We start from the raw sequence: 27,904 nt of genomic DNA, 5'->3' as shown, positions 1-27,904 counted from the left end.
CTGCTATAATCTTATACCTCCAATCTCCTGTAATCTCTGCAAGAGCACAAATGTGAGGTCTTCTAGATAAGGCATTAGCTACTACATTCTTCTTCCCTTTGACAAACTCAATGTCAAAGTCATAAGCCTACAATTTAGTGACCCACTTTTGCTGCCTGTCATTCAAATCTCGTTGGCTCATGAAATACTTTATGCTGTTGTGATCCGTCTTGATCACAAACTTCCCTCCAACAAAGTAGGATCGGAATTTGACCAAGGCATGCATGATGGCCAACATCTCAAGATCATAAATAGAATAGCTCCTCTCCACACCTCGAAGCTTCCTACTCTAAAAAACGATGGGGTGCTTCTCCTGCATCAATACTGCTCCAATCCCATCACCCGATGCATCACAGTGAAGCTCAAAAGGCTTCGTGAAGTCTGGTAGAGCTAGAACTGGACATGAAGACATCACCTGCTTGAAATGCTCAAAACACCTCTGTGCTGCCCCTGTCCAATTGAAGGCCCCCTTCTTAGTAAGATCTGTCAAGGGAGCAGTTGTCTGAGAAAACCCCTTAACAAACCTCTTATAAAAACCACATAAGCCAAAGAACCCCTTAAGCTGAGTAAGGTTCGTAGGCGTGGGCCAATCAACAATAGCTCTAATCTTTTCAGGATCCACCCGAACTCCCTTTGCATTGATAATATGACCAAGGTATAAAAGCTCTGTCATCCCGAACTCATACTTAGACTCCTTGGCATACAGTGAGACTCTCTCCAAAATAGATTGCACCTACTCAAGATGCTGCAAATGCTCCTCCCATGTCTTGCTAAAGACCAAAATATCGTCAAAGAAAATCAAAACGAATCTCCTCAATTGCCCCCTAAACACCTGGTTCATGCAGCTCTGAAAAGTAGCAGGAGCATTGGTTAGCCCAAATGGCATAACCAAAAACTCGAAATGACCATAGTGACACCGAAAAGTTGTCTTCTCAATGTCCTCTGCCCTCATACTGATCTGATGATACCCTGATCTCAAATCTATCTTTGTGAAGAAGCATGCCCCATGTAGCTCATCTATCAACTCATCTATCCTCCAAATGGGGTACCTGTTCTTAATGGTTTTCTTGTTCAAGGCCCTGTAGTCAATGCACATGCGCATTGTTCCATCCTCCTTATTAACCAAAACAACTGCTGAAGCAAACGGGCTTTTGCTTTGCCTAATGTGCCCCATCTCCAACAATTCCTTGATGGCTTTCTCTATCTCATCCTTGTGTTTCTTTGGATGACGTTAGGGCGTGAGATCATAATGGGCTTAGCCCCCTCTTCTAACTCAATGACGTGATGCATCCCCCTATCTGGAGGAACGCCATGTGGAATACTGCCAAATACCTTGGCATGTCTATCAAGGATGTCCTGCACATCAGGTGGATGACTCTTAACCTGTGGCTCTGGTGATGCTGGCATAATCAAGCACTCTACTGCCCACTCAACATCATCATGTCTGAACAACCTCTCCATCCTCCTCAAAGAAACTACCCTACAACTGCCATCTGATAATCCTCTGAGTACCACGGTCCTGCCCTCATGCTGGAACCTCATCTCTACTCTCTCCATGTTGAGAGTAAACTCTCTCAATGATACCATCCAAGTCATCCCTAAGATAACGTCATAACCACCCATGTCCACAACATAGAACTCATCCTGGAGCTCATAACCATCTCCCAATCTGATGCGAAGATTTGTAATCTTCTGTGTGCATAGTAACTTGTGACCACTAGCTACCATGACTCGGAATCCTGAATGTTCTTCAATTTGCCACCCTCTCCTAGCCACTAACTGTGAATCTATGAAATTATGTGTGGCCCCAGTGTCCAACAAAGCAACCACCTTCTGTCCCTGTATGGTGCCACGCACCTTAAAAGTAATTGCCTTTTGAACACCTGTCAATCTAGCTAGGGATTTCTCATCCCCTGAACCCTCCTCAGTGGCACTGCTCTCACCATCAGACTCTGACTGCTGCTCCTCATCCTCTGACTGTGACTCTTCAGCAAAGTACTCCATCTGGTTGGCCTTAGCCTTCAGAGGACACTTGTGAGATAAATCCCATAGTTCCCTACACTGAAAACATAGTTTTTTCTGCCTCAACTCGTTCACTGTCTCATTGTCTAACCTCTTTGATTCTTTTTTCTGAGGCTGAGAATCCCTATGTAGAGGTTTATTATCCTTATCCTTCTTCAAGTGTGGATCCTTAGGAGTGAACTTACTCCTAGAAGCGGAAGGTGCAAGATCTCTCGCCTTCCGAATGGCATCCTGCAATGTGAGGGGATCATGTCCCTTCACCCAACCATGAAGAGGCTTTGACAATCCATCCACAAACAGTACAATAAACCTCCTCTCCGAAATGTCTGTAACCAATACTGATAGTCTCTGGAAATCTGAGATGTAACTGTCGATAGGACCCCACTGTCTCAACTGAGCTAACTCCTTGACATGGAGTCATGGATCCTTCGTATCAAACCTGTCAATCAACCTCTCAGTGAACTATGCGTATGTGTCTATCTGATTATGGCCCAATGTGACCATACCATGGTGCCACCACTCGTGTGCACTCCCATCCAAGTGCAATGCAGCATACTTAATCGCATACTCCTCAAGCATGGGATTAAGCTGGAAATAAGTATCTAATTTTTGGACCCATGTCCATGCTGAAGCCTTCCCTGTACCATCATAGTATGGAATAGACAACTTTCCCAACTTCTTCCTCATCTCATAATTCTGTTGTCAATTTCCTCTCATGGGCATATTCTTGAGTCTAACATCCATATATTCCCTGAATGTCATCTCAGCCTGTAACTTAGGGCTAGAGTCCCTCCATGTAATGTCCCCTTTTTAGCGCAACATGATATGGGGTGTTGTTAGCCTATTCTGACATGGTCCCGAAGGCTAACAAGGACATTGGTGGGATCCTGAGGTGTTTTGGCCTAGGTGTTTTCAGTTTCAGGCCAATCGGTGCTGCTCTGACAGGGTTTCTAGACACTTACTATTTATAGTAAGTTAGTCCCTAAGCAGTGACTTGAAATTTTTAGTGTTTCCCTGGTTGGCATAATTATCAATAAAAATGTTTGAAGGCGACAATGATTTAAAGAGATTATCAACAATGTTTTAATATTTAACGATAAAATGTAAAGTTAAATTAAATATTTAACTTTATTGTTATATTATAAGGTTGGGAATATAAAGTAATGTTTAACATATTAAAAGTTCCCTTTAATGTGTACATTGTGGGAAATAATATTTTATTCTAAAATGTATTATCCCACATTTAGGAAATGAAGTGTTTTGCATCCAGGAAGAAGATATAAATGGAGGTTGAGAGCTCTCTTTTGGAGTATGCTGGGATGAGATTAATGTTATGCTGTTGGATTTCGTAGAGATCTGATTATTGGGCTTGGAGGACGAAATCCCTCTTTGCTAGCATTCTCTTCGCTGTTGAAAGACACAGTCAGAAGGATTAATGGTGTTTTCATTCAGGAAACACATTGGGCTTCATCTGGTGCTCTCGCATGAAATTTTTACAGGGGTTTGAAATTGCAGATTTGAAGATAGTGTTTTTGCTACAGTACCGCGTGAATAGTGTTTTTGCTACAGTACCGCATGAATAGTGTTTTGCTACAGTGCCGCGTGAATAGTGATTTGCTACAGTACCGCGTGAATAGTAAAAATGCTACAGTGTGCGAACAGTGTTTCAGCAGGTTCTATACTTGTGGAGTTCAAGTTTGAATTTGTTTATTATCATATGGTCTGTAATGTTCTTCAGATCTGATTTGTATACTTGAAGTTGGAATTAAATAAATACCATCAGCATTAATCTTCTTGTTTTTGGTATTTGATATGTTTGGTTGTTTTTATATTGAATAAACTTTGAAAGCTTTACAATAATATATCAGCTTATCCAATTTATCCTATTGCAAATCAAGAACCAAAAAATCCAGTAGACAGCTTGCAAGCCAACTGTTTGACAAAATTACACTAAGTAAACAGGACATAAATTTAGTGCCGAACAGGGGGTGTCCATTACACTCCAATCATCCATAATCATATCTTGAATCTCTTGCTATGTAGGACCGGCATTATTCTGGTCATTCTGTCTCGAAGGAAACTGTGGCATGAGTGGTCTCGTAGTAGAAGAACCTGCTCTAGCATATGTCCTGGTTCCCCTGTTAATCGATGCGTCTCCATTACCTCCATTACCCTGTCCCCCTCCCTGGTTAGCATTATTACCCTGATTGGTATTATTACCTTGGTTGCCATTATTACCTTGGTTGTCATTATTACCTCGGTTGGCATTATTGCCTTGATCTACTCTCGTCAAATGTTGTGTAAATGCTATAGCCATCTGCTGCAATGTAGCCTGGAGCTCCCTCTGACCCCTAGCAAGATCACTGAGCATCTCCCTAGTGCTAGGTTCTCCCCTTTCCCCGTCTCTGTCACCCATGGCTTGTTGTGAAAAACGGTCACCCTCCTATTCAATCTCTGGTGAATTCTGTAAATTTTGGTTTGACCTGTTTCTCCTCAAGTAATACTGATGTGCTGGACGCATGAAACCCTCACAGGATGGCAGGAAAAACAAGCTCTGATACCACTATAATGGACACCCTGGAATGCCCAAAAACCATACCAACTGCTGCTAGGAATTTTATCAAACAGTTTGCATCCAACTCCTTATTTCTCCGGTTAATGTTTTAAATTCCCTTATGGCTCCGGAAATGAAATGTTGGTTTGTTTTACATGGAATTAAAATCACAGAATATGAACAAGAATGAAACTACAATAATATGTAAACTGGAAATTGAACTACTGCTAATAAGATGTTATTTTAAGATTTTAATAAAATCAAATACATGGCAGACTATCAACTCACTGATTACTCCAACATTATACACAAAATGCTCCAGCAAATGTTTTCAATCCTGCAGCTACAGTGACATGAATAGTACCCACATGAATAGTGACCACGTGAATAGTACGCCATGAACAGTACTGCGTGAATAGTACTGCGCGAACAGTACTGCGTGAACAGTATCGCGTGAACAGTATCGCATCAACAGTGCTGCATGAAAAGGGCCAGCGTGAATAGTGTCGCGTGAATAGTGCCTGAGTGAATAGTGCTGCTACCTGTAGCTGGAAATGTGCCCAATCTGCCTGATAATGAAGCTGATAGCAATGGATTCCACAGGCCAAACCCCAAAGGAATGACGTCTAGAATGTCACAAGAGAGGATAGACTTCCTCTAGTGCCAAGAACGAATCTGCAACTCACACATCAATTTCTTCTCATATCCAACCTGCTAAATGAAGCCACAAAAGCTTCCTTTTATTCTTTTTCAAAGGGTCGACCCAACTCACTTGAGCAATGTGGGATAAAAGATGTGTAATATAAAACATATTAAAATATTCACTTATGTCTCCCTTGGGTGCCCCTTTGATTTGCACACATCCCCATAAAATAAATATTAAAGTAACACTTTAATATTTTACAATTAAATTAAATGTTACTTTAATAACACTTCAGGCATTAAAATATATTAGCAATCGAACTTCGAATGGCACGAGTGATAGCTCGTCAGAAAGCTCTCACCGAGGAGTATCGAATCCAATCACCAAAACTAGTCTCCTTTATGTCTTGCTGACTTACTAAAAATAGTAAGTATGCCTGAAACTAAGTAAATCAACTCCGTTTTGGCCCAAACTGGAAATGACTAGGCCAAAACACTCCAGGATCCCCTTAAACCCTTCGTTAGCCCTCGGGACCATGTAGAGCTAGGCTAACGCACATACACTTGGTCAACTGCTAAAGTGGGGACATTACACATCATTCGATGAAGGCTTCATTGCGAAGTTAGCAGTAGAAATACCTAATGCAAAGTAGATAATATAGTCCCTGCATCTCTTTTTATCTGCAACATGTTTTCTTTCTTGTGGAGGAGATGATAGATTAGCCAAAGAAGCTCATAGCTCTGGCAAAGAAAAAGGTGACAGTAGCTAATGCGTATGCCAAGTCTATGGATGCAAAGACTATACACCAAACGCTATTGCTAGCTTCTATAGGCGTGTAAAATGAGTTGGGAGACACATGGTGACCTATTAGCCACATTTTTAAGCTTGTCGAATTTTCAGCTTTTGTGTCAAAATGATTGTTGTTGTCGGGAAATATGTATATCTTATGTTTTGGTAGTAATGTTGTTGTTAGTAGTTAGTTAGCCGACGAGTAGAAATTTGGAGTCACGACGGTTGTGTCGCACCCCTTCGGCTGCTATATATTGTACTACCTGCGGATATTGAAGGGTGTGTTATTTACGACATATAATACTATGAACATTGTATACACTCTGAGTTATTAATGGAAAGCTTATTCTTGCATTCATGTTGCACTGTTTATTTCTGTGTTACTTTTGTACTCTTTCTGTTTACCCAGTGATGCAAATATTTGGTGCCGTTGCCTAGACATACTCGGGAACGGAAGACACGGATGGCGCACGAACATGATCGGCCTACCCGTTTGTGAGATAAACCCAGAGGCCGACGATGCACAAACAGAGCTCTACAGCGGAGAAGACACTACGACGAGGGAATTTTCAATTCTGCTCTAGGTAGCCATCGAGACCTACGTCCGACAAGAGGCCACGAAGGCTGAAATCCCACCAAGTGTCGTGTGGACAATGCTGGACGTTATCCCGGCAGTAAATCGGTTGATGAACCACCTTCCCCGGTTGCTTGCACAGGCATCGCTAGCACAACAAGCTCGCTTGGAGGAGATTGCCCGAGAAGAGCGACGCCAACAAATCCTCCAACAGTACGAAGAAAGCAGCCATCGGGAACCGGAGCGGGATGGCACTAGGCCAGTAAGGAATTGAACCCTGAATCCCATAGGGATAAAGGAACATTCTATATTCAAATAGAGATGTCATAATATTGACACGAGTTGTATCTAACGAAATGAATTAATAAAGGCATGTTTTGGTTTGTGTTGTGAATTATGGAAATGTATGGGAATTAATGCCCAACCTATTAAATAAAGATAGAAATAAGAAAGCAGAAACGGACGAGTGGGAGGCCCCGCAGAGGGCCTTGATTCTAGAGCAACAAGTAGAACATAGACGGAGGCTGAGGCAACTTGCCAAAGGACAACCTGCTGAAGGGTGGCCTGAAGGGAACCAAGGAGGTGTCACGAAGTGTGCAGAAGCCGAGGGAAATTTCTATGCGTCGCCGAAACACCGTAGGGTGAGAAGCCACGAAGAGTTTTTGGAGGAAACAAGATTACGGAGGAATCTATTCGAAGAGACCCGGGATTAGTTTAGAAACTTATCCCTTACGCCACGAAGTGAGGATCGCCGAAGGGAGTCAGGAGTGGGTGCGGGTGAGAACGGAAGGGAGGACAACCGTACGGTTGTAGGTGCCACACACAGCAGGCAAAACACCGTACCTCCAGTCACCCACATAGAGGACACACCACCGGCGTTGGAGGGAGCGGCGCACAAACATAGCCACAGCCACCTCCAGGAAGACGACCCCCATCGATGGCAGGCAAACAGAAGTTGTCTAAATTCAACAGAGATGGCAACGATGACCCCATACGGCACTGCCATACATGTGAGACAATATGGTCAGCCAACAGGGTAGTTGACAAAGCGGATTGGTTGGTGCAGATCCTTGCCACCCTAAGAGGAGTAGCCATTGATTGGTACTCTGTTGTGGATAAAACAAAGGTGGGAACATGGGATGACCTACAGAAAGCTTTCGAGAAGGAGTTTCGACTCCTCTGAGATGATAATGAAATCGTGGCGGAGATATTAAGCACAAAGCAGGGAGAGCACGAGACAGTGCGAACATACAGCCGACGGTTAAAGGAGTTACTGGGGAAGATGGAGAACCAGCTGGCTGATGGACTAAAGAAGAGGTGGTTCGTGGAAGGGTTGCGGTCATCCCTGCGGAGAGAGATGAAAATTGTACCTCCCACCTCATACGATGACACATACAACCGCGCGATGGATTTGGAAAGTGAAGGCAAAACATCACGGAAGAAAAAGGACAAGTCCTTTGCAGAAGAGGAGTCCTCGGGAGAAAGCAGCAGTGACGAATCATCAAGTAAGAAGGTGCAAGCTCTTCAAAAGGATATGCACCGTATGTTGAAGGAATTTAAGAACATGAAAGGAAGCACGAGCAAAAACGAAGACGTGTGGTGCACTGATTGTAAGGAAGAAGGTCACAAAAAAGGCACCTGCCCAAAGAAGGCATTCTGCAAAATTTGCCAGATGTTGGGACACGCCAACAAAGAATGCCCCTACAACATGAAAACAAAAGGGAACTAGGTATTCTTCGCGCAAGAGCAACCCTCACTGTCAGCGGGCTCCGCCCAGCTGCAAGCTGACGCCACTGCATCATCCGATGGTTACAGAGGTAACCGAAGAGGAGGGAGAGGCAACAACAACAATTGGAGCAAAATGCAGTATGACGTTAAAGGACGACCAATAATTCAATGTCGGGCCTACAACCAATGGGGGCAAAATCTTAAAGACTTTTTTCACCCTCCTCCTGCGCTCGACAGAATTGGCGCTAGAAGGAGGGCAGAGCATTATCATGTCGTGAGTAGATGAAATCGAGATCCTAATTCACAAGGAAGATCCAGGACTTTTGTCCCTCCTCCCGTGCTCAACAAAATTGGCGATAGAAGGAGGGATGAGCATTTGAAAGTCGGATCTTGTCAAGTCACATTGCATTTGAAGAAATCATCTTAAGGCTTTTTACCCTTCTCCCACGCTCAACAAAATTAGCAGTGCCTGACAGCGAATGCGAACTCTTGAATCCAAGGAAGATCAGTGGAAAGTCATCTTCAACACTCGACGGAAGTGATACAGAGAAGGAAGGTGATCGTTGGATCGTCAGTTGGACTTGCGAAAATAAGGAAGCAAGCTGGAACTAGTTGAGCTTTCAAGTTGAATCTGAGATATTCAAGATCTCTCTTATTCCAGAAAATCCAAAAAAAGAGAAAAAGCCAAAAAATCCAAAAAAAAGTGAAAAATAGAAAATCCAAAAAAAGGTGAAAATAGAAAATCCAAAAAAATCAAAAATCAAAAAATCAATAAAGAAAAGATTTCTCAATGGAGCAGCAACAGTTTCACGAGGAGCAACAAGTTGATTTTCCTCAGCTTTGGTGGAGATTAGATACACAACTTTATCCACGCAGATTATCCGAGTTTGCAAGACCAGGGCAATGTCAAGTCCATGAGACAGAGGAACATGATGAAATGCACTACTTGAAGTACTTATCAAGGATGGAATCACCAGCGCAGGGAAAAATCTTCTTTTGGGATGTCCCCAGGCCAGAAACAGAAGAAGGCAGCTTCAGTGTCCCAGAGAGCAAGGATCCTCTTCTAAGCTTCTTGTGGATGATCGAGAGTCAGCTCATTTTGAATGGTGAAATGCGTTTAGAAAACATATTGCTACCATTGTGGTGTAGAGTTCACAACTCACCTCACTCTGAATTTACTTGCTCAGTGTGTGAAATGGCTATCAATCAAGTCAGAAACCAGTTTGGAATGCCAACTTTGTCCGAGGAAGAATGTATTATTAACAGATCTTGGGGTGCACATCTTGTAGTTGAATTCAAGAGAACCTATGAATAGGACATTGCTCCAGCATTTGATTGTGAGAAGGATCAGTTGTATGTTGACGCTACAAATGCACCCAAGGAACAATGCATTACAGTGGATAGCCCGCCATGCCTTGCACCTGAAAAGGAATACCATGAAACAAAAGTTGAAGAATCAGTTGAAAAAACTCAAACAGTAATAAAAGAAGATTCAAGAGTTGAACAAGCAATTAAAGAAGAAGATGACTCATTCCTTGAAGAATTCTCGTTTATGCTACAAAAGGAGATCCTTGAGATTGAATTGTAGGAGGTCTCAAATGGCATTCTTAAAGAAGACAATCAAGTTGACATATTAAACAAAGAAATACAAATCATCATAAGTGAGCCCAGGTATGAAGAACAATTCAAAGGGGCGCTTAAAGATTTCATCACCATCATACTATTTGAGGAAGCACTGAAGGACCATATAGAGGAAGCACAAGTGGAATCACTCCCAAAAAAAATTCAAGATAAACAAGCTATGGTGAGTGATGCAATCCATCATCAATTGCAACCTCCCGAGACATTGCTCGAGAATGAGACGTCACCTAAGATTATCTTTGATCAACTAGAGGAAATGTTTGAGGCTCAATCCATCAGGGAGTGCTTGGTTTTTGAGGATATGCTAACAAAATTTCATGAAAATGCCTGTTTATGCAAGATATCTCAGTGAAAACAGAGAATCTTGAGCTATTCAAAGGGGCGCTGAGCTTGTTTCAAGAGGACTTTCCAAAACAAGGTCAACATACTGTGAATGCTCGTGGAATGATTCATCATCAATGGCGACCTCCTGAAGCAGCTGGTGACCTCGCTTCCGACAATACAGTTTCGTCTGAGCCAAAAATGTGTTAGGTTGTCTCTTTCCTTAATCCTAGCCTTGAAAGTTATTAAGATTTTGATTACGGGGATTTTGGGAAAACAACTTGCATCTGGATTGATCATGGTCCTAACGAATTACCCCAGTTGATCATGGTGAGAGCTTGCTTTTCTGTGTTTAAGGATGAATTTGCCCGACTGAGAACCATCACTTTTGCTGTGTTCTTGTTGCACAACCTAAGAAATCATGTGAAGTCATGTATATATTTTGCTTCTTTGAGTCGTGTTGAGTCTAGGAGTCTTGTATATAGCTTTTAGAGTAGGTTTTCCTTTCGTGTGTCTTAGCTTAGAGGTCTTTTGAGCCTTGTTCTTAATTTGCCTTGAGTCATTTGACTCATGATTCTTGAGTGGCTCGGGTAGCTTGTCGTTTGTTTTGGTTTAGTTTGCTTTGAGTCAGTCCGTTGCTTTGTTTGCTTTTGGGTTCGGTCTGTCGGTCGTCTGTTTAGTTTAGGTGTCTTGAGTGGGAGCCTCCATCTTGTGAGAAAGGCGTCTGTGTTGTTGCTCACACACTGGCAATATCCTGGATCTTATGTTAGACTCATTTCTTAGATATCTATTCATGAAGCACTCAGAATCCGAGGTTGTTCCTCTCCAGCTTTATCATCTGATCAGGACTTGTACTTGACCTGAAAGGGAATCATTTTCTGTATCTTAATGCCGACATCTGTTGATTACTATATCTTCACACATTAATAGACTCCGAGTCATTATGGTTTTCAGGCAAAGCTGTGATTGGTGAAAAATCTAAAATCTGACTTCAGCGCCACCGCAATCCTCAAACCCTAGTAAGCTTCACTACTTACAAGCCAAAGGAATTGATGGAATGAAAAAAGCAATATCAAAAGAAAAGAATGAGAAAATGAAAGAGAAAATGAAAGAGAAAAATCAAGAAAAAATGAAATGAAATACCAAAATTGGCTAACGGGAATATACGAATAACTCCATCGGGGCTATGGACGCCCAGTTGGCAATGGAGCAATGTTCATGAGCTTGCGGCGATAACCTCGTCGGGACTATGGACGTCTGACTGGCAACGAGGCTCTATCCAGGATGCTTTTGAAGTTCAGATAAACTACGTAGCCGATCACAGGGGAACCCGGAGATCGTAATTGTCTTGTCGAGAGGAATGAATACACTTGCACACACATGCGTAATCAAAGACTAAGCATTTTGATTTGGTTAAGGATTCTTCTTCTTCTTTGAGTGCATTTTCTAGTCTCTTGATAAGTTGGGTTGAATTTTCCGGAGGTTCTAAGTGTCAATTGAGTCTTTATCTCTGAAATGTTCCGGAACATTTATTCAAGGTGGCGCTAGATGTTGTGACGTATTCACACATCGCCCCATTGCAAATGGGGACCCCTACTTTTTTGCTTTCTGGGGTTTGCTTTCTAGGTGTTTAGGGTTTGTCTGTTACCCTTTGCATTTTGAGTGTCACCAGGGGATCAATAGGATGGTAGGCTTTGCTTGAGCCAAGGGAGTCAGCAAATGCTCTAGGGTAGCGTTTCTTTGAGAGTCTTCCTTAGGGCCTGGTTTTGCTCTTGTTGCTAATTGTGTCTTGCTTTGTGAGTGGGTTATCATTCTTGAAGGTCTGAGCTAGGTCAAGTTGGTGAGTGATGAAGTCTAGAATGTCATCCTGATCTTCAAATGCCTTGAAATTTGGCTAAGTCTAGAATGTCCTGATCGTGAAATTTGGTTGTCTAGAATGTCCTAATCCTGAAATTTGACTAAGTCTGCAAAACTTAAGAATCCTCCAAAAACTAGATTTTGTAATATAACTCCTGGAGGTCCGAAACCACTCTCAAACATCCTGGAAGTATATATGGAATATAACTTAAAGTATAAGTTTCTTATACTTAAATGTTATATTCCATAAAATGATCCTGACGGAGAGTCCAAAATGTCAAATTTCGCTCCTGACCCTTCCAAAGGGTCCAAAGCGAATTTCGCTCCTAACCCTTCCAAAGGGTCCAGAGCGAAATTCTCCATAAGACATTCTACTTTGACCAAAACCTAGAACTAATGCAATCCCAGGCTCGAATGAAGGTAAAAACGCTTGTTTGAATGAAGAAATGTGAAAATGAAGTCAGGATCTTGGCCAAGATTAGGAATTTCGCTCCTGACCCTTCCAAAGGGTCCAGAGCGAAAATCCTTTTACACCTCAATATATCACTTGTCAAGACCAGTTTCTACTTCCTAAGGCATGTTTGAAGGTATTTTTGAATGTTCTAGCCTTGTCAAGATTGAAAGATGAAGGATTTTAGTCAAGAAGATGAATTTCGCTCCTGACCCTTCCAGAGGGTCCAAAGCAAAATTCTTGAAAACACTCATTTTTCCTTTAGCAAGAGTCAAGACCAAGGTGGAGATGCATGAGGAAGGATCTATTTTTGCCTCCCAAAGAGGATAAAAATAGGAAAAGTCAAGGATCCAACCCAAAACATGATTTTCGCTCCTAACCCTTCCAAAGGGTCCAGAGCAAAAATCTTTGTATCCCACATTGCCTTCCCAATTTGGGCTAAGTATTGGTTTCTAGGGCATGTTTGAGGATGAATTGGTATGTTCTTGCCTTGAGATGGAATTGGTTGATTTTGAAGAGCAAGATTTTAGCCTAAAAGAGAATTTCGCTCCTGACCCTTCCAAAGGGTCCAGAGCGAAATTCATCATAAACTTCATTTGCCACCTTGTTTGAGCTTGAAACCTTGTCCCTTAGGTGAAAAATGATCTAAGTTTGCTTCTTGAGATGGTTTGAAGTTGGAAAAGTGAGTGATCAAGCCTAGAATGAGATTTTCGCTCCTAACCCTTCTAAAGGGTCCAGAGCGAAAATCTTCCTAAAGCTCATTTCCTCCCTAGTTTGACCAAATTTTGATTTGCAGAGCATCTTGAAAGGAAGGATGGACGTGTTTGGACTTTGGAAATGTGTGAGAGCTTTGAAAAAATGAAGGATTCTAGCCAAGAAGGTGAATTTCGCTCCTGACCCTTCCAAAGGGTCCAGAGCGAAATTCCTTGCAAGCCTATTCTTTTGACCTTGATTTGACTTAAGACCTTATCCCTTGGGTGAAGAATGATGTCTAGTTGTCTTTTAGAGTGGATTGGAGTTGAAGAAATGGAGAATCAAGCCAAGAATGAGATTTTCGCTCTTGACCCTTCCAAAGGGTCCAGAGCAAAAATCCTCCTAGACCTCATTTCTTTCCTTATTTGGCCAAATTTTGATGTCCAACGCATGTTGAAAGAGAGAATGGGCATATTGAAATCCTTAAGGACGTTTGAAAAAGTTGAGGAATGAGTGTTTTAGCCAAGGAAGGAAATTTCGTTCCTGACCATTCCAAAGGGTCCAGGGCGAAATTCCTTACAAGCCTACTTTTTGACCTTTCTTAGGCTTAAAACCTTGTTCCTAGGGCGAAGAGAGATGAGATTTTACCTTGCAATGAAGTTTCAAGTTGAAAGAATGATGATTTTTGGTCAAGAATGAGATTTTCGCTCCTGACCCTTCCAAAGGGTCCAGAGTGAATTTTCTCAAAACCTATCTTTTCCCTCAAATTTATGCCAAGTCTAGTGTGGGTCAAGATTAGAGGTGTCTTTAGGCATGTCCTTGAATGGTCAATAATTATCAAGTTTGAAGGAATTGAGCCAAATGATGAAAATCGCTCCTGACCCTTCCAAAGGGTTCAGGGCGAAAATTCTTCAAACACCTATTTTCCCTTCCAAAATTAAGTCAAACTGGAGTTGGATGAGAGAAGAGAAGTGTTTCCTTGCCTTGTGAAGTGATTTGAAGTTGAAATGATGGAGAAGTGAGCTACAAACAAAAAATTCGCTCCTGACCCTTCCAAAGGGTCCAGAGCGAAAAACCCTAAAACCACCTTTTTCTTCAAGATTTGAGTGAAGTCAGGCCTAAACAAGGGTGAGAGATACCATTTGGATTGCCTTGGATAGACTCTTGACCATCAAAGATGCATATTTTGGGCTAAAATTGGAATTTCGCTCCTGACCCTTCCAAAGGGTCCAAAGCGAAATTCTGGATGGGTCTTGTCATGGCTAGGTTTTGAGCAAATTTGACCTTTTGGCCTTGTGAAGATCAAACCAATGTTGCCAAATTGGGAAGTGGATTCAATGTGGGGGAGTCCAGATGAATTGAAGTGAAGGAAGTGTAAAATGAAGCCTAAAGAAGGAATTTCGCTCCTGACCCTTCCAGAGGGTCCAGAGCGAAATTCCCAAAATCACCTAGTTTGCCCATGAGGAAAGTCAGGTTGTAGATTCCTAGCCTTTGGTGAGGAGAAGGATAGCATATGCTTGCCTTGGAAGATATTTTGGAGTAGAGACATGATGGAATTTGTCCAAAAATGCAAAATTCGCTCCTGACCCTTCGAGAGGGTCCAGGGCTAAATCTTTTGAAACTACTATTTTTCAACTTGTTTGGGCTAGGCGAGGAGCTGGTTGTGAGGTAATGTTGAAAAGAGGTCTAAGTTGGCCAGGAATGCTAATTTCGCTCCTGACCCTTCCAAAGGGTCCAGGGCGAAATTCTTATAGGGCCTATCCCTGGAAAGAGTCTTGAACTAACTTCATTTTAATATCTTTTGTTGATGATTTAAGGTGTGAAATACTATGTTGAAATGAATTTATTATGTCCTTAATCATCTTTTGATTCGTTTTTGCAGATGAAAGAAGATCAAGCCAAGACAAGGACGACCTTCTCCAATCCAGCATCAACAAGGACGGCCTTCTCCAGTCTAGCATCAACAAAGATGGCCTTCTCCGGTCCAACATCATCAGGGACGACCTCTTCCAGTCCAGCATTTGAAGGAAAGGTACACCATCCATCCTGCACATCAAAGACAAAGTAGGTTAAAGCAAGGGTTCGTTGAAGAAGCAGACAGTTCCAGAAGAGTTAATTACAGTTAGCTTCTCAGTATCATCAAATTGAGCATCTACCAAGTTACAAGTGTCAGACAAGGTGGCATCCCAGTCATCACTCCAGTCGGATTGGTCCACCTCAACGTGTCCAGATTCAATGTACCTGACTCATTGGAGATGGCACAAACTTCGATGTACCTACCCCGGTTATCCATTGGTCGAATATTCTAGAGAAGACATGTGTCCAAATAATGCAATTATTTCATTGGCCAGAATTGAGTTTGTTGTAACAAACCCTAATTAGGGTTTTCATTGTAAAATCTCGACCATTGATCTCAAGTTGATCTGAGCCATCGAATTGTATTGAGGGCACTATATAAGCCTTGGCTCCTCATTTGTAAAGGCAAATAGTTAGTCAATAGTTGATAGTAGGTGAATAGTTAGCTAATAGTGAATAGCCAGTTGATAGAATAGCAATTAGAGTAGAATAGCAAGAGAAGGAAAAGATTGTTGCCAAGATGTTGTTGTAAAAGACTTGTAAAACTTCATTGAAGAAATGGTGAAATCTATGGGTCTATTCAACAATTTCCATGGTCTTTATACTTCTCAATTTTGATTTCATGTTATTAGATGAGTGGAAGAAATGTGTTTGATTGATGGTGAAATTTGTATATCCATACTACTAGCAGTTTGTTGATTGCAGACTTGCCTTGTGTAGTCAACTGGAATCATTCAGCTTAAGCTTAGCTTCAATTGTCGCTTTTCATTGATGTGCATCAGCCTGATGGTGTCTATGCCTGTAGCGATGATCTGAACATCATAAAGCTTTCCTCCGAAGATCGCACTAACCTTGTGGAGATGGTCCTGGGATGTCAAGACAAGACTTAGTTAGAATTTCATCAAAGATCATCCATTGCTCCTACATTCTTAGTGTCAGAATTAGATCCTTTCCTCGCCCTAATCCTTTTCCTTTTTTTTCAAAAAATCTAGGCTAGTGAAATCCTGTGTTCCAGCAATGTTCAAAGCAAATCAGACATTTAGTCCCCAAGTGTAAGTCCCCTTGTGATTCCAACAAAATCACATCATACCACAAAGAGCTTATCCGCAAGTAGAGATCCTACATAACAGAACCTTGGAGTTACTCTGACTGATACTTCAGCGAGATCTTCAGCAGTCAGGAACTTTGCTCAAGAGAGGATAAGGTACCTTTTAGGTATTTTATTCTGTGTTTGGTCGTGTACAAAATACACATCAACAGGATGTCACCGAGGTAAAGTCCTTCCTGGGCCATATCGGCTATTATAGGAGGTTCATAAAAAACTTTGCACAACTATCCCACCCCTTGGACAAGCTTACTCGCAAGGGTGAGCCGTACACCTAGGGGACCCCGGAGAGTGAAGCATTTGAGGAATTGAAGACGAGGCTGGTAGCTACTCCCATCCTCGCTTACCCCAACTGGGACAAGGAGTTCCATGTCCATGTGGACGCTTCAAACTTTGCGATCAATGCCACACTGGCCCAAGTGGGAGATCACAGGTTGGATCATCCCGTCTATTTTGCCAGTAGACTGTTATCCAAAGCGGAGAAAAATTACAGCACAACAGAATGAGAGGCATTGGGGATGATCTATGCGGTACAAAAATTCAGACACTATCTGTTAGTGACACCGTTCACATTCTACGTGGACCATCAAGCCCTCATGTACTTGGTCAACAAGCCGATAATTCAAGGAAGGATTAGTCGATGGCTACTCTTGCTGCAAGAGTTTACATTCACAATAATTGTACGGCCAAGCAAAAGTCATGTCATTGCTGACCAATTGTCCCGGATCAGGTCCGGAGAGCCACCAGAAGGGGTAAATGATGACTTTCCAAACGCCCACCTATTCAAGATCGTAGTACTACCACCATGGTATACTGCCATCGGGGAATATCTCTCCACCTCTGTGTTGCCCCAAGGCATGCCGCCAGGAGAGCAAAGAAAGCTTGTGTTGAGAAGCCGCACATTCCAGCTAATTAATGGTTTATTGTATAAAATGGGGCCCGACGAGGTGTTACGCCGTTGTGTGGTGGAGGAAGAGGTGCCAAGCGTCTTGAGGGAAGCACATGAGGGGCCTCCAGGAGACCATATGGGACCAGACACTACGGCAAGGAAGGTATTGCTAGCAGGCCTTTGGTGGCCCACATTGTATAACGATGCGAGAGAATGGATAGTAGGTTGTGATACCTGCCAGAGAACGGGGAGGCCGCTGAAAAGGGATTTCATGCCCCTCAACCCTTCGCATGCTCAAGAACTATTCGAGCGCTGGGGGCTGGATTTCATCGGGCCGCTTAAAGTGAGCTGCGCTAGGACGTGTCGCTACATTGTGGTAGCCATTGAGTATTTAACCAAGTGGGTTGAAGCGCGAGCCCTATAGGACAACTCGGCCGTAAGTACAGCAAGGTTCATCTACGAGCAAATTATTACGCGGTATGGGATGCCTATGCAGTTGACAAGTGACAGAGGCGAACATTTTGTGAACCACGTGATTAAACTCCTTACTACAGAATTCAAGACTTTCCATTCTCTATCTAGCCCCTATTACCCTCGAGCCAATGGGCAGGCCAAGGCTACCAACAAGATTATTGTGAGCGTGATATACAAGTCGTACGGTGTCGAGGGAGAAGACTGGGAAGAAAACTTACCTTCGGTCTTGTGGGCCTACCGTACAACCTACAAGGTGACCACAGACCAGACTCCGTTCCAACTCATGTACGGGCAAGAAGCTATGGTGCCAGCGGAATTCATGGTGCCAAGCCTTCGCATTGCAGTAGAGAACAGACTCGGGGATATAGAGAGCCTGAGGGAGAGATTGTATGCTTTAAACAAGTTGGACGAAAAAAGAATGATGGCACAATGGGCTACAGAGGCAACCCAGCAAAGACGGAAGGTCTGGCATGACAAGCATCTTCGACGAATGAAGTTTACTCCTTGGCAATTAGTGTTGAAATTCAATGGGACGAACGAAATCAAACCTGGAAAATTTAAAGTGCGATGGCTAGGGCCCTTCAATGTATGCGAGGTCAATGCCAACGAGGCGATCAAGTTGTGGACGCTCGACAGGAAGGAGATACCAGACGCCGTCAATGGGTCGAAATTAAAGGTTTACCACGAACGGAGGGAACCTAGACCCTCCAATCAGGATGTTTGAAAGTCTTCTTGCAAAAAAAATAAAATAAAATACACAAAAAAAAAAAAAAAAAAACACGTGGGCCACTGTACGGTGGCAACACCGACAGTGGAACCACCGTGCAGTGGCAACACCGGCGGTGGGACCACCTACGGTGGAACCACCGTGCAGTGGCAACACCGTGCGGTGGCAACACCGACGGTGGACCACCGTGCGGTGGAAACCACTAACAGTGGAACACCAACGGTGGGACCACCGACGGTGGACACCACCACCCACGCAAAAACAAAAACATAAAACGTCCGCCCACGCAAGAAATAAAATACGCAGCCCATGCAAGAAATAAAACATGCAGCCCACGCAAGAAGTAAAACACGCAACCAAGCACTCCACCCAACAACGCAGTGCGCAAGCACAAGGAAGGCATACGCAACCATACACAACCGAAGGTGGTTACGAAGGTGTCCCACGACCGTACGGCTATAACCAGAAATCAGTTATACGAGAAATTAATGCAGTCAGCGGGGAAACGGAGTTGGAAAAAGCAGTTGCAGGCTTCCTCCAGTAGCAGCCAGATGGATAGAAATACCAAGGTCTTGTCGTCAGGCATACGTGTTGCAAGCAGCACCATGGATGCCAGTGCCAAACAGAAGCAAAAGCAAAAAGCACCACAACCTGCCATAAGTGGGAAAAATACATTAACACCTCAAAATATCACCTTTGAAGGCCTGAATGGGTCGGAATGTCGGAAATGTTGGCAGGACACTCCCGACAATGATTTGGTGAAGCAAAACCTTCGTAAGGCAGAAGTGGAGTGGGCTATTCGAATGCCTGTGTTTCCTATCCGCGAGTATGAGGGTGCCCTACGGTTCATGGTGGGCACCTTCGTCAGACACACACGCACGAGTACTTTTGAGTACCTCGGGAGGGATGTCACCATATCCTTCAAAGTGGTGGACTTTACCAGAGTGTTCGGCATTCCAGGCAGACAAGGCAGGAAAATAGAGTTGAAGGCTAAGAAGATGAAGCAGGAGGAGAAGGAGTATTGGATTAAATTAATAGCCAGGAACTTGATGACAACAGAGCTAGACAACGTGGCTAATGCCACGAAGGGACGAGGAATCCGTAAGACCTTTGTTGCAGAGGGCCACTGGCGGTGCATTATGGATGTCATTAGGAGCAGGTTGACGGGATCCAGTAGGGCTTCAGACATCGCCCTCCCTCAGATTATGCTCATGAACGGGTTGATGAACGGCATTGTGTACGATTGGGCTACATTGCTAGCAGAGTGCATGTATGAGTTCTTGACGATGCAGCATCGCACGTTCTATATGCCCCACTATGCTATAGGACTATTCTTGGAGGCCACGCGGGAAGCAGTGTCGGAGGTAGAGTTGGAGGTACGACTGTAGGGACCGTTGGCAACAGGTGAGCCTCCTATCATGTATTGGAGACATCTGGACATTGGGCACACTTCCGTGAAGCGGAAACGGATGGTGGATACGACCTCAGGGGAACCTGATAGTGGGAGGGAGACTTCCAGTAGTACGGAGGATTCCGAAGCGGAGGACGAGGAGGATGATAGCAGCAGGGCGACGGAGGAGAGGGTCCTTTTTGCCCCACCCTTGCTACCGATGGGCACACCTGTGCTGTCATCCGGCGTGGGAGGCACCTTTATTCCTGCATTTGGGCAGAGCTGCACGCCAGTTGCACTTGGCCCCATCCAGCAATAGGTAGCATCACCTCCGCCGGATCGAGCACCACCTTCGGGACCGGCCTCGACCACAGAGGCACTTACCGAAGAAATGGCAGAGTCGCGTACGGAGGAGTCGCCGCATCGGGTAGTAGTCGACGAGGAGCAAGGGCTGAGGGAGGTGGTTGATATGGAGCCTCAAGTGCGATTGGATGTTGTTGGAACTGAGGTAGTGATGACTGTTTCTGCCTCTTTGTTGGAGGAGCCCATGGCTATGGTGACCCATCCCCCAATCGTAGAGATGCGTACCGACCCGTCGGTCGTGGCTATAGAGAGCTGGCTGACGCAGCGATTTCAGATGACATTGGTACAACCTATGGGAGTTGTTGTATTCTCACCTTGTCGCGAGACTAGAGCCGAGGTAGTAGACTTGGACGATTCCTCTGGCGAGACACATGTACCAGCAGTTGGGAACGAGGCAGGAGAGGTCATCTCTGCCATCCGGGACGAGGAGCAGGGGGATGGTACACCTCTAGTGGTGGAGGAGGTACCTTCATACCAGCAAGATGCGGCTCTGTTAGTTCCGCCAGCGACTTCACAACCTTCGGAGCAGGAGGGGGAGGACATTGAGGCCTATTTAGTTGACATGGTGACGAGGGGTAGGCGGGTGGTGGCCACTGCCTAGACACGAGCATTGCAGCAGGTCGTGATGGAGTTAGAGAGGGTCCTACAGTTTATGCGGGTGGGTTGCCCCACAACCTTTGCTACATGCTTTGAGTCTCAGGGATGGCCGACTACCGAGACGGATGAGATGCTCCAGGCTTGGATCGTGGGTCAACCCATTGTGGAGAGTCGGGTGACGGCAGTTCTCCGAGAGATTGAGCAGGTCTACCGAGATGCCTACAATGCACTAAGGCGTACACAGCATGAGTCTACTGTCCGTGAGGCTGCTAGAGTCGAGTTGGAGAGGGATGTGGCCACTCAGCAGGCCTCGTGAGCAGCAGAGAGGGCCCAGTTGTTGGCACAGTTCGAGATGGCCCAAGCAGAGAAGGCTAAGGTAGAGACTAACCTATTGACGAAGCAGAGTGTGAAGGGCCTCGTGCAGCAGGAGTTAAAGGCAGTCACTACCGAGAGGAGCCTATTGCAGGCTCGATTAGTCTATATGACGGAGATAGCGGATACCAAAGAGAAGGAGTTGCTGGAAGCCGCGCATATGGTGAAGACGGCTTTGGAGAAAGTGTTGGCAGCGGAGCGTGATGTGACTGCACGTACTCAGTAGGTTTATGAGCTCTGAGCCCGCTTGGTGGCCCAGACACCGACATCTCAGCCTTCTACTTCAGGGATGCTTCCCCAACCCCCTCTTTAGTTTTGTCTTGGATGTATATTTTGTATGGGTTGCATCGTCTCCATTTTTGTTGTTAGTCGTCGGAGACGACTTCTTTTTTTGGGGGGATGATGTTGTCGGGAAATATGTATATCTTATGTTTTGGTAGTAATGTTGTTGTTAGTAGTTAGTTAGCCAACGGGTAGGTAGTTGGAGTCGCGACGGTTGTGTCGCACCCCTTCGGCTGCTATATATTGTACTACCTGCGGGTATTGAAGGGTGTGTTATTTATGGCAGATAATACTATGAACATTATATACACTTTGAGTTATTAATGGAAAGCTTATTCTTGCATTCATGTTGCACTGTTTATTTCTGTGTTACTTCTGTACTCTTTCTGTTTACCCAGTGATGCAAACAATTGTGCTGTGTACCTCCTAGTCAAAAAGGTCCCAATCATCCTCAAGTGCTGAGTCTCTTGCCGTTTCGGAACAGAATCATCTATTGTCTCAATCAAAATCCTAGAAGCAATTATCTAGTTTGCTGAGATTTACGAAAATAATTAAATCTCGAAAAACGTGATTTGGGAATTTTCTCGGTGCTTATTTTGAAACTTTGCAAGTTAATACACCTCCTTTGGGAAATTTAAGAAATTCGATTTTTCGCCAAGCAATGTGCGAAAATGATTAAATTTGGCATTTCATAGAAGGTGAAAAACATGGTTTGGCAAGAACGTTTTTGGCATCATTATTGACAACGTGACAAGGTTTCCCAAGAAAATATTGATCCAGTGAAAATTCACACTAGTTTCCTCCTTCATTGTGTTTGCAGATTTGACATTGATACATCAAGAAGAGCAGAGATCTCTCTATTGCAGATTGATCATCTTACCATTGCATAATTCCCAAGGTTATATCAGAGACAGCAGATATATTACATCCAATCAATCAAGTTACTATTTGAAGATTATATAATAATTGTATTATCATATATTGAGTATATGTTTCAGAATTGATATACTGTCATTCTATAAAATATTTATTATCAGCATTCATAAGGATTTTATGTTTCTGACAATAAGTCTCTTGAAATTGATTTTTGAGTTAATTGTTCCAAATTCTTAAGAACTAACATAAGGGGACATTACATTGTTGAACAATTGCTAGCTTTAAGGGAGCTAATTGTGAGAGATCCTACAAGTACCATGCATATTTTCACCTCCATCACAGTGAACAATGATTTTACCAACATTCTAGGTCATTCATAATTGCAACATGTTGGAGTATTTGCAGTTTTCCACTTGACACCTTGAGGGAATGTGTCGAGATTTTGATTCTATGGTTGAACAAAATTCTTTTTACATTAATCAAGAATGATAACAATGATATCTATGGCAGTTTGAAGTTAGAAAACAAACACTCCTTAGGATTCCAGAAGAGACAAAGGCAGTTTGGGCATGAGAATCCAATTGTTGTAATCAGAGTGTCGCAGCATCAGCGTGATGGTTCATTCCCGAGGCTGACTTGGAATCCTGGAAGCAAGATAATCTATGATGAGTATAGTAAACTTTCTCTTATAGTTTTGAGGATTGAGACCATCAAAAGACATTCTTCTAAATATTTTGTGCAGCATTGGAATGTTCTACCTCTTGGCAGTTTCCAGGAGACTACTTCTACAACAAGATTATTTTTTGAATAGATGACGCTACAAAATTTGGGACACGGGAGTTTACATGATGGGTAGATTGCATGAATTGCCTCATAGAATGATGGAGTTTGACAAATTTGATGAGTTCATTGGCATCCACACAAAGAGAGGAATATGCGTTGGAGCATTCTACAGACTTAATTGGGATCCTAGTATTGACATGAACATCTAAGATTGCTTGTGGGCAACCAATTTCAAGAAGGTGAGACTGTAATGTCCTTATTCGATTGCTAGAACGGATCGTACAAAGTAGTTAGGCATTCCATAGACGTGAATGTCATGCCCCAGATCTAACATCAAATCAGTATATATTTCAGGAAGGGGAGACTGAAATGGCCCTCTTGCTAAACAAGACAAATAAACAATAGCTTAATATAAGCTATCCCTCGGCCAACGAAATGGTAATCCAATCGATTAAAGAAATAATAATTGAATATTATGTTGTGAATATATAAATTAAGGATATTATAACTAGTGAAGCGATTTATCATCAAAGGAGATGTGATTGAGGAGAGTCATGACTGCTAGGAAGAACCGATTCATTTGAAAAGGCATGACTCTTAAGGAATATCAATTCAGTAGCTATTAAGAGAGGACGTGAGGCATCCTTAAGGAGAACATGAAGATTTTATTTAATATTAAATACAAACTAAAATGCTCAGAAGAGCCACAACAGTACCATGAATGGTCGCATGAATAATAACTTATAAGTTATAATCAGGGAACGATGCCACTAAGTCACAGACCACATGAATACATCGACAGTCATCTGAGACAGCAATCAGACTTTTGCAAGACCAATAAGTTCTGTTCAAATAACATACAATAGCAGATCCATTCAGTTATTATTTCATAGGCAAGTGTACATCAGCTGATCAATAATAAATATTTAGTCATATTACTACCAAGGAGACACTATTCGTAGGAAAGCAGAAGGTTACATCAGATCCAATATACTTAGTAGGATTATAGCCTTAGAATCTTATATTGTAGAGGTCATATCCAACCTTCTTTCTTGACAAAGAATCAGAATCTATATCAGACTTATCATTTCAATACAAGGAGAGTTATAGTAATATTTGGTACCAATATTGATACAATTCAACATCCATCTAATATAAGGTTGCTCACTTATCAAACATATTGCAAATTTAATTCATATTAGCATAAAAGTTGTATCTAACAATCTCTCACTTATGCAATAGAAATTAGATTCTTAAGACTACCACCTCCATTGGTCATTTAAGCTATCTATTTGACAAAACAATCTATTCAATAATAGCCATAACCCAAGTGAATCTACAAGAGACATTACAGATTCCACTTTGAAAGTGATGGCACCAAAAACAACTACTAGGAACAATATGACATGTACTAGGAAGTTAGGATAAAACAATGATATAGGAAGAGATATCAAGTATAGAGGGTCAACCATAGCACAAGACTCAAACTATGCAAAGAGGCATCAGGGGTCGAGCAACAGGCATGACAAGAAATAAAAGTCCAAAACTCTACATGTAGAAGGGAAGAGAAATTTTGGAAGAAAAGACACACTCAATAAGGGAAAGCACATAGCAGATGAAAACAAGGAAGACACAGGTACGAACCTAATATGTATAGACCTGCATTAATTGGAAAATGAGCACGACAATGGCCTGGGGGAGGATGGTGGGGAATGATGTAGTCACATACAATGCCTTCATTATATTTTATTAACATCATTGTATCCAATTATGTACTAACTATTGTTGGCTTTTAGGTAGTTAGAATTGGTAAATGCTTTCATTGTTCTTGGCAACCATCAGGATCTTTAAGTAAACTTTGCATACAGGGAAAGAGTCTGATCCTCGGTTGATCTTCTTTTCTCTACTGCTGTAATAACTTCATGTGTGAAACAAAAATATATTTTAACGCTCTATCTATTCATTTATCAAATAATAGTAGTATCAAGAAGAAGAGTAAACACAAGGTACAACATAACATGGCATTCTGTACGGTAACTGAAATCATTTTCAATATAAAATGCTGATTGGCTACATTCAATCAATGTAATGTCCCTTATTTAATGACTGAGGAAATAGGGACAATTATCTAATTGTGAAGGATTTCTTTCTTTGATGAACTTGACTAGATGCTGATGTTACTTTGTAAATAATAGACATTATGAAATATATTGGCATTTATGCTATTTCTGATATATGATTATCAATATGCACAAGTACTTGGTCATTACAATATATAGATTACTTGCTGTCTCAGATGTAGATATGAATAAATAAGCAAAGGAATCTTCAATGTTTGAGTATATAGATGAAATCTGCAATACTTGCATATTGCTGTGTCTGAATTGATACTTTATGTGCATGCAAGTAGAGATCTGCTGCTCCTTTTTATTTGCAGATAATAAGTGGCCTTGCTCTTCCTGATATGCTGATGATGATCATGCAATATCCTCCTTGAAACTGCTGCTATGACTGATCCACTGATAAACATATGCAGATTTAGATATTTGTATCACTTTATGGTGATATGTTGTTGCTCCTAATGTAGACTTATGTGCTTGCAATGAAATGTGAGGACGCTGTTCCAGATATGAATATGAAAACACACAAGATTGGGTGCCTTCTCTCTAATTGTGACTTTGTTCCTTATGCAACAGATTATGTACCCAAGGCAATTGTTCTCAAAGAGCGATCCAAACTGGATGAAGAAATAAGAAATAAACCTTATCGACACGTGAACAAGTGTGATTGATTGCTTACTTATATCTTACAAATCGAAGGGTTGCATCTCTTTATGGCCAATGAGACACCTCTTTCTCCACGTCTCTCTTCATAAGAAAATTGTTTTTTGTATATCAATGAGATCAACATAAACGTTGTCTTAACATAATCCCTGCTTAATTAATCATTAGTGATGCCATGACTACTCAATTGATTAGTTAATCCCCTTTCTCTGATTATCGCTTCATCATTAATCGATACTTAGCAAGATACGATGCCTTAGTCGACTGATTACTAACCAACGACCATGTATTGTTATTGATCACCGATCTTGTATTTGATCTCTTCAATTATACATTAGTCTTCAACTGCAATTGAATATCTTATTCAATGACAGGCTGTTGATACATTGACGCCATGTTTCTCCACCCTTTGATTAGAAACTCGAAGGTGTGAAGGCCTGATACTCATTAATTGCTGATAGTGGCATTTACTGATTTTTGACAGAGATATGGACTACTTTGATAGTATGTATTGCACTTGGCACCCGTTGGATCCATGGTTATTGACATTCCCTCTGCTCCTACCATACTGTAATGAAGGACCGATCTCCTTATATGATCATATGTCATTGATACACACTGTCTTCATGATGAAGAGGGATTTATATGATTTCTGGTGTACACTGGCTCATACCATCCCTTCATGTTGACTTGAAGATGATATTTAATCATCTTATGAACATCTGATTTTGATCCTATTATTGCATATGTTGATCCTATTTGATCAATATGTGTAATGGTAGGAGTGTGACCATATGTGTAAGATGGATAGAAGTCATTATACTTGACATCTTGTAGCTTGGTGTGTTGCATATTCTTGAAAACCCTTTGAGGGAAGATCAACTTTGTACACCTTGGACGCTTGCAAGTCTTTATGTCTTGATGGATAGCTAATATTTCAACTCCTTACTTGTCTTTACCCTAATAATCTATTGGAAAAAGGTGATTTTCCCAATGTTTTTTCCATTCTACAAATACACAACCTAGTATTGGTACCATGTACACTTATTATTTTCCAACTCTTGACTCATTAAAGATTGTTATCAAGGCTGCCACCCTTGGTAACACAACTGTTTATTGTTTGTTATTCTCTAGGCCAAAACTGGAGACATTACAATCGATGATAAAAAAGAAAAAAGGAAAGGCAAAGAGATTGAAAATATCTAATTAATCTATCTAAGATAGCATATTCAAGAAAATAGACGGAAACCTAAACAGCATCATGTCAAAGATAAAATCTGATGGAATCAAGACTATAGAGTCTTAGGGAACCCGTACGAACAGAACCAATTCTACCTAACCCTAAGTCCCCTTTGTGTTTCCAGCAAAACACATCAGACCGTTCAGCTATCCTGCAGTCATGATCTGACAGTCGAAACATTGACGTCATCCCCATTGATCAATTTGAAACAGAATTAGGGATTTCCTTATACAAGAGAGGATAGAATACTCAGCTAGTAAATTCTATTCTGCATTGGCCGGATAGAGTTGTAGAGATACGATTTTAGCCACGTCAACAGGAAACTAACAACAGGATATGCCTTTGGCCTAGGAACATGATTTGTTTGATGAATAACACGAAGCAGAAAACAATAGCTGCTCTCTTCACTAAGAGGAATTATAAAGTTGCTGTCCTTCCAGCTTGTGAGGCAGTTCCGTTCAGTTGTTAATTCAGTGATTTGCAGGTGATTCAAATGGAAGCAATAGATATTAACAGTAAAAGAATGCATTAAGATGAGCAAGAATTCATTTTTTCATTCATGCACATAGCTAGGTAGATTGTCATTATATGTATAATGTGACAACTTATCAGCAACAAAGATATGCAATTGTGGG

The 27,904-nt window shown here is 42.1% G+C and overlaps 1 protein-coding gene across 2 annotated transcripts in view; it reads right to left on the bottom strand.

Annotated features, from left to right (window-relative positions):
- Positions 1-27,904, bottom strand: part of LOC131047033 (uncharacterized) — a 366,423-nt gene that overhangs the window by 158,727 nt on the left and 179,792 nt on the right. The window lies entirely within an intron of this gene.

This window comes from Cryptomeria japonica, chromosome 7 (genome assembly GCF_030272615.1).
Source record: "Cryptomeria japonica chromosome 7, Sugi_1.0, whole genome shotgun sequence".
Taxonomy (NCBI): domain Eukaryota; kingdom Viridiplantae; phylum Streptophyta; class Pinopsida; order Cupressales; family Cupressaceae; genus Cryptomeria; species Cryptomeria japonica.
Note: the sequence above shows the minus strand (reverse complement) of the source record. Positions and strands in the feature narration are given on the sequence as shown.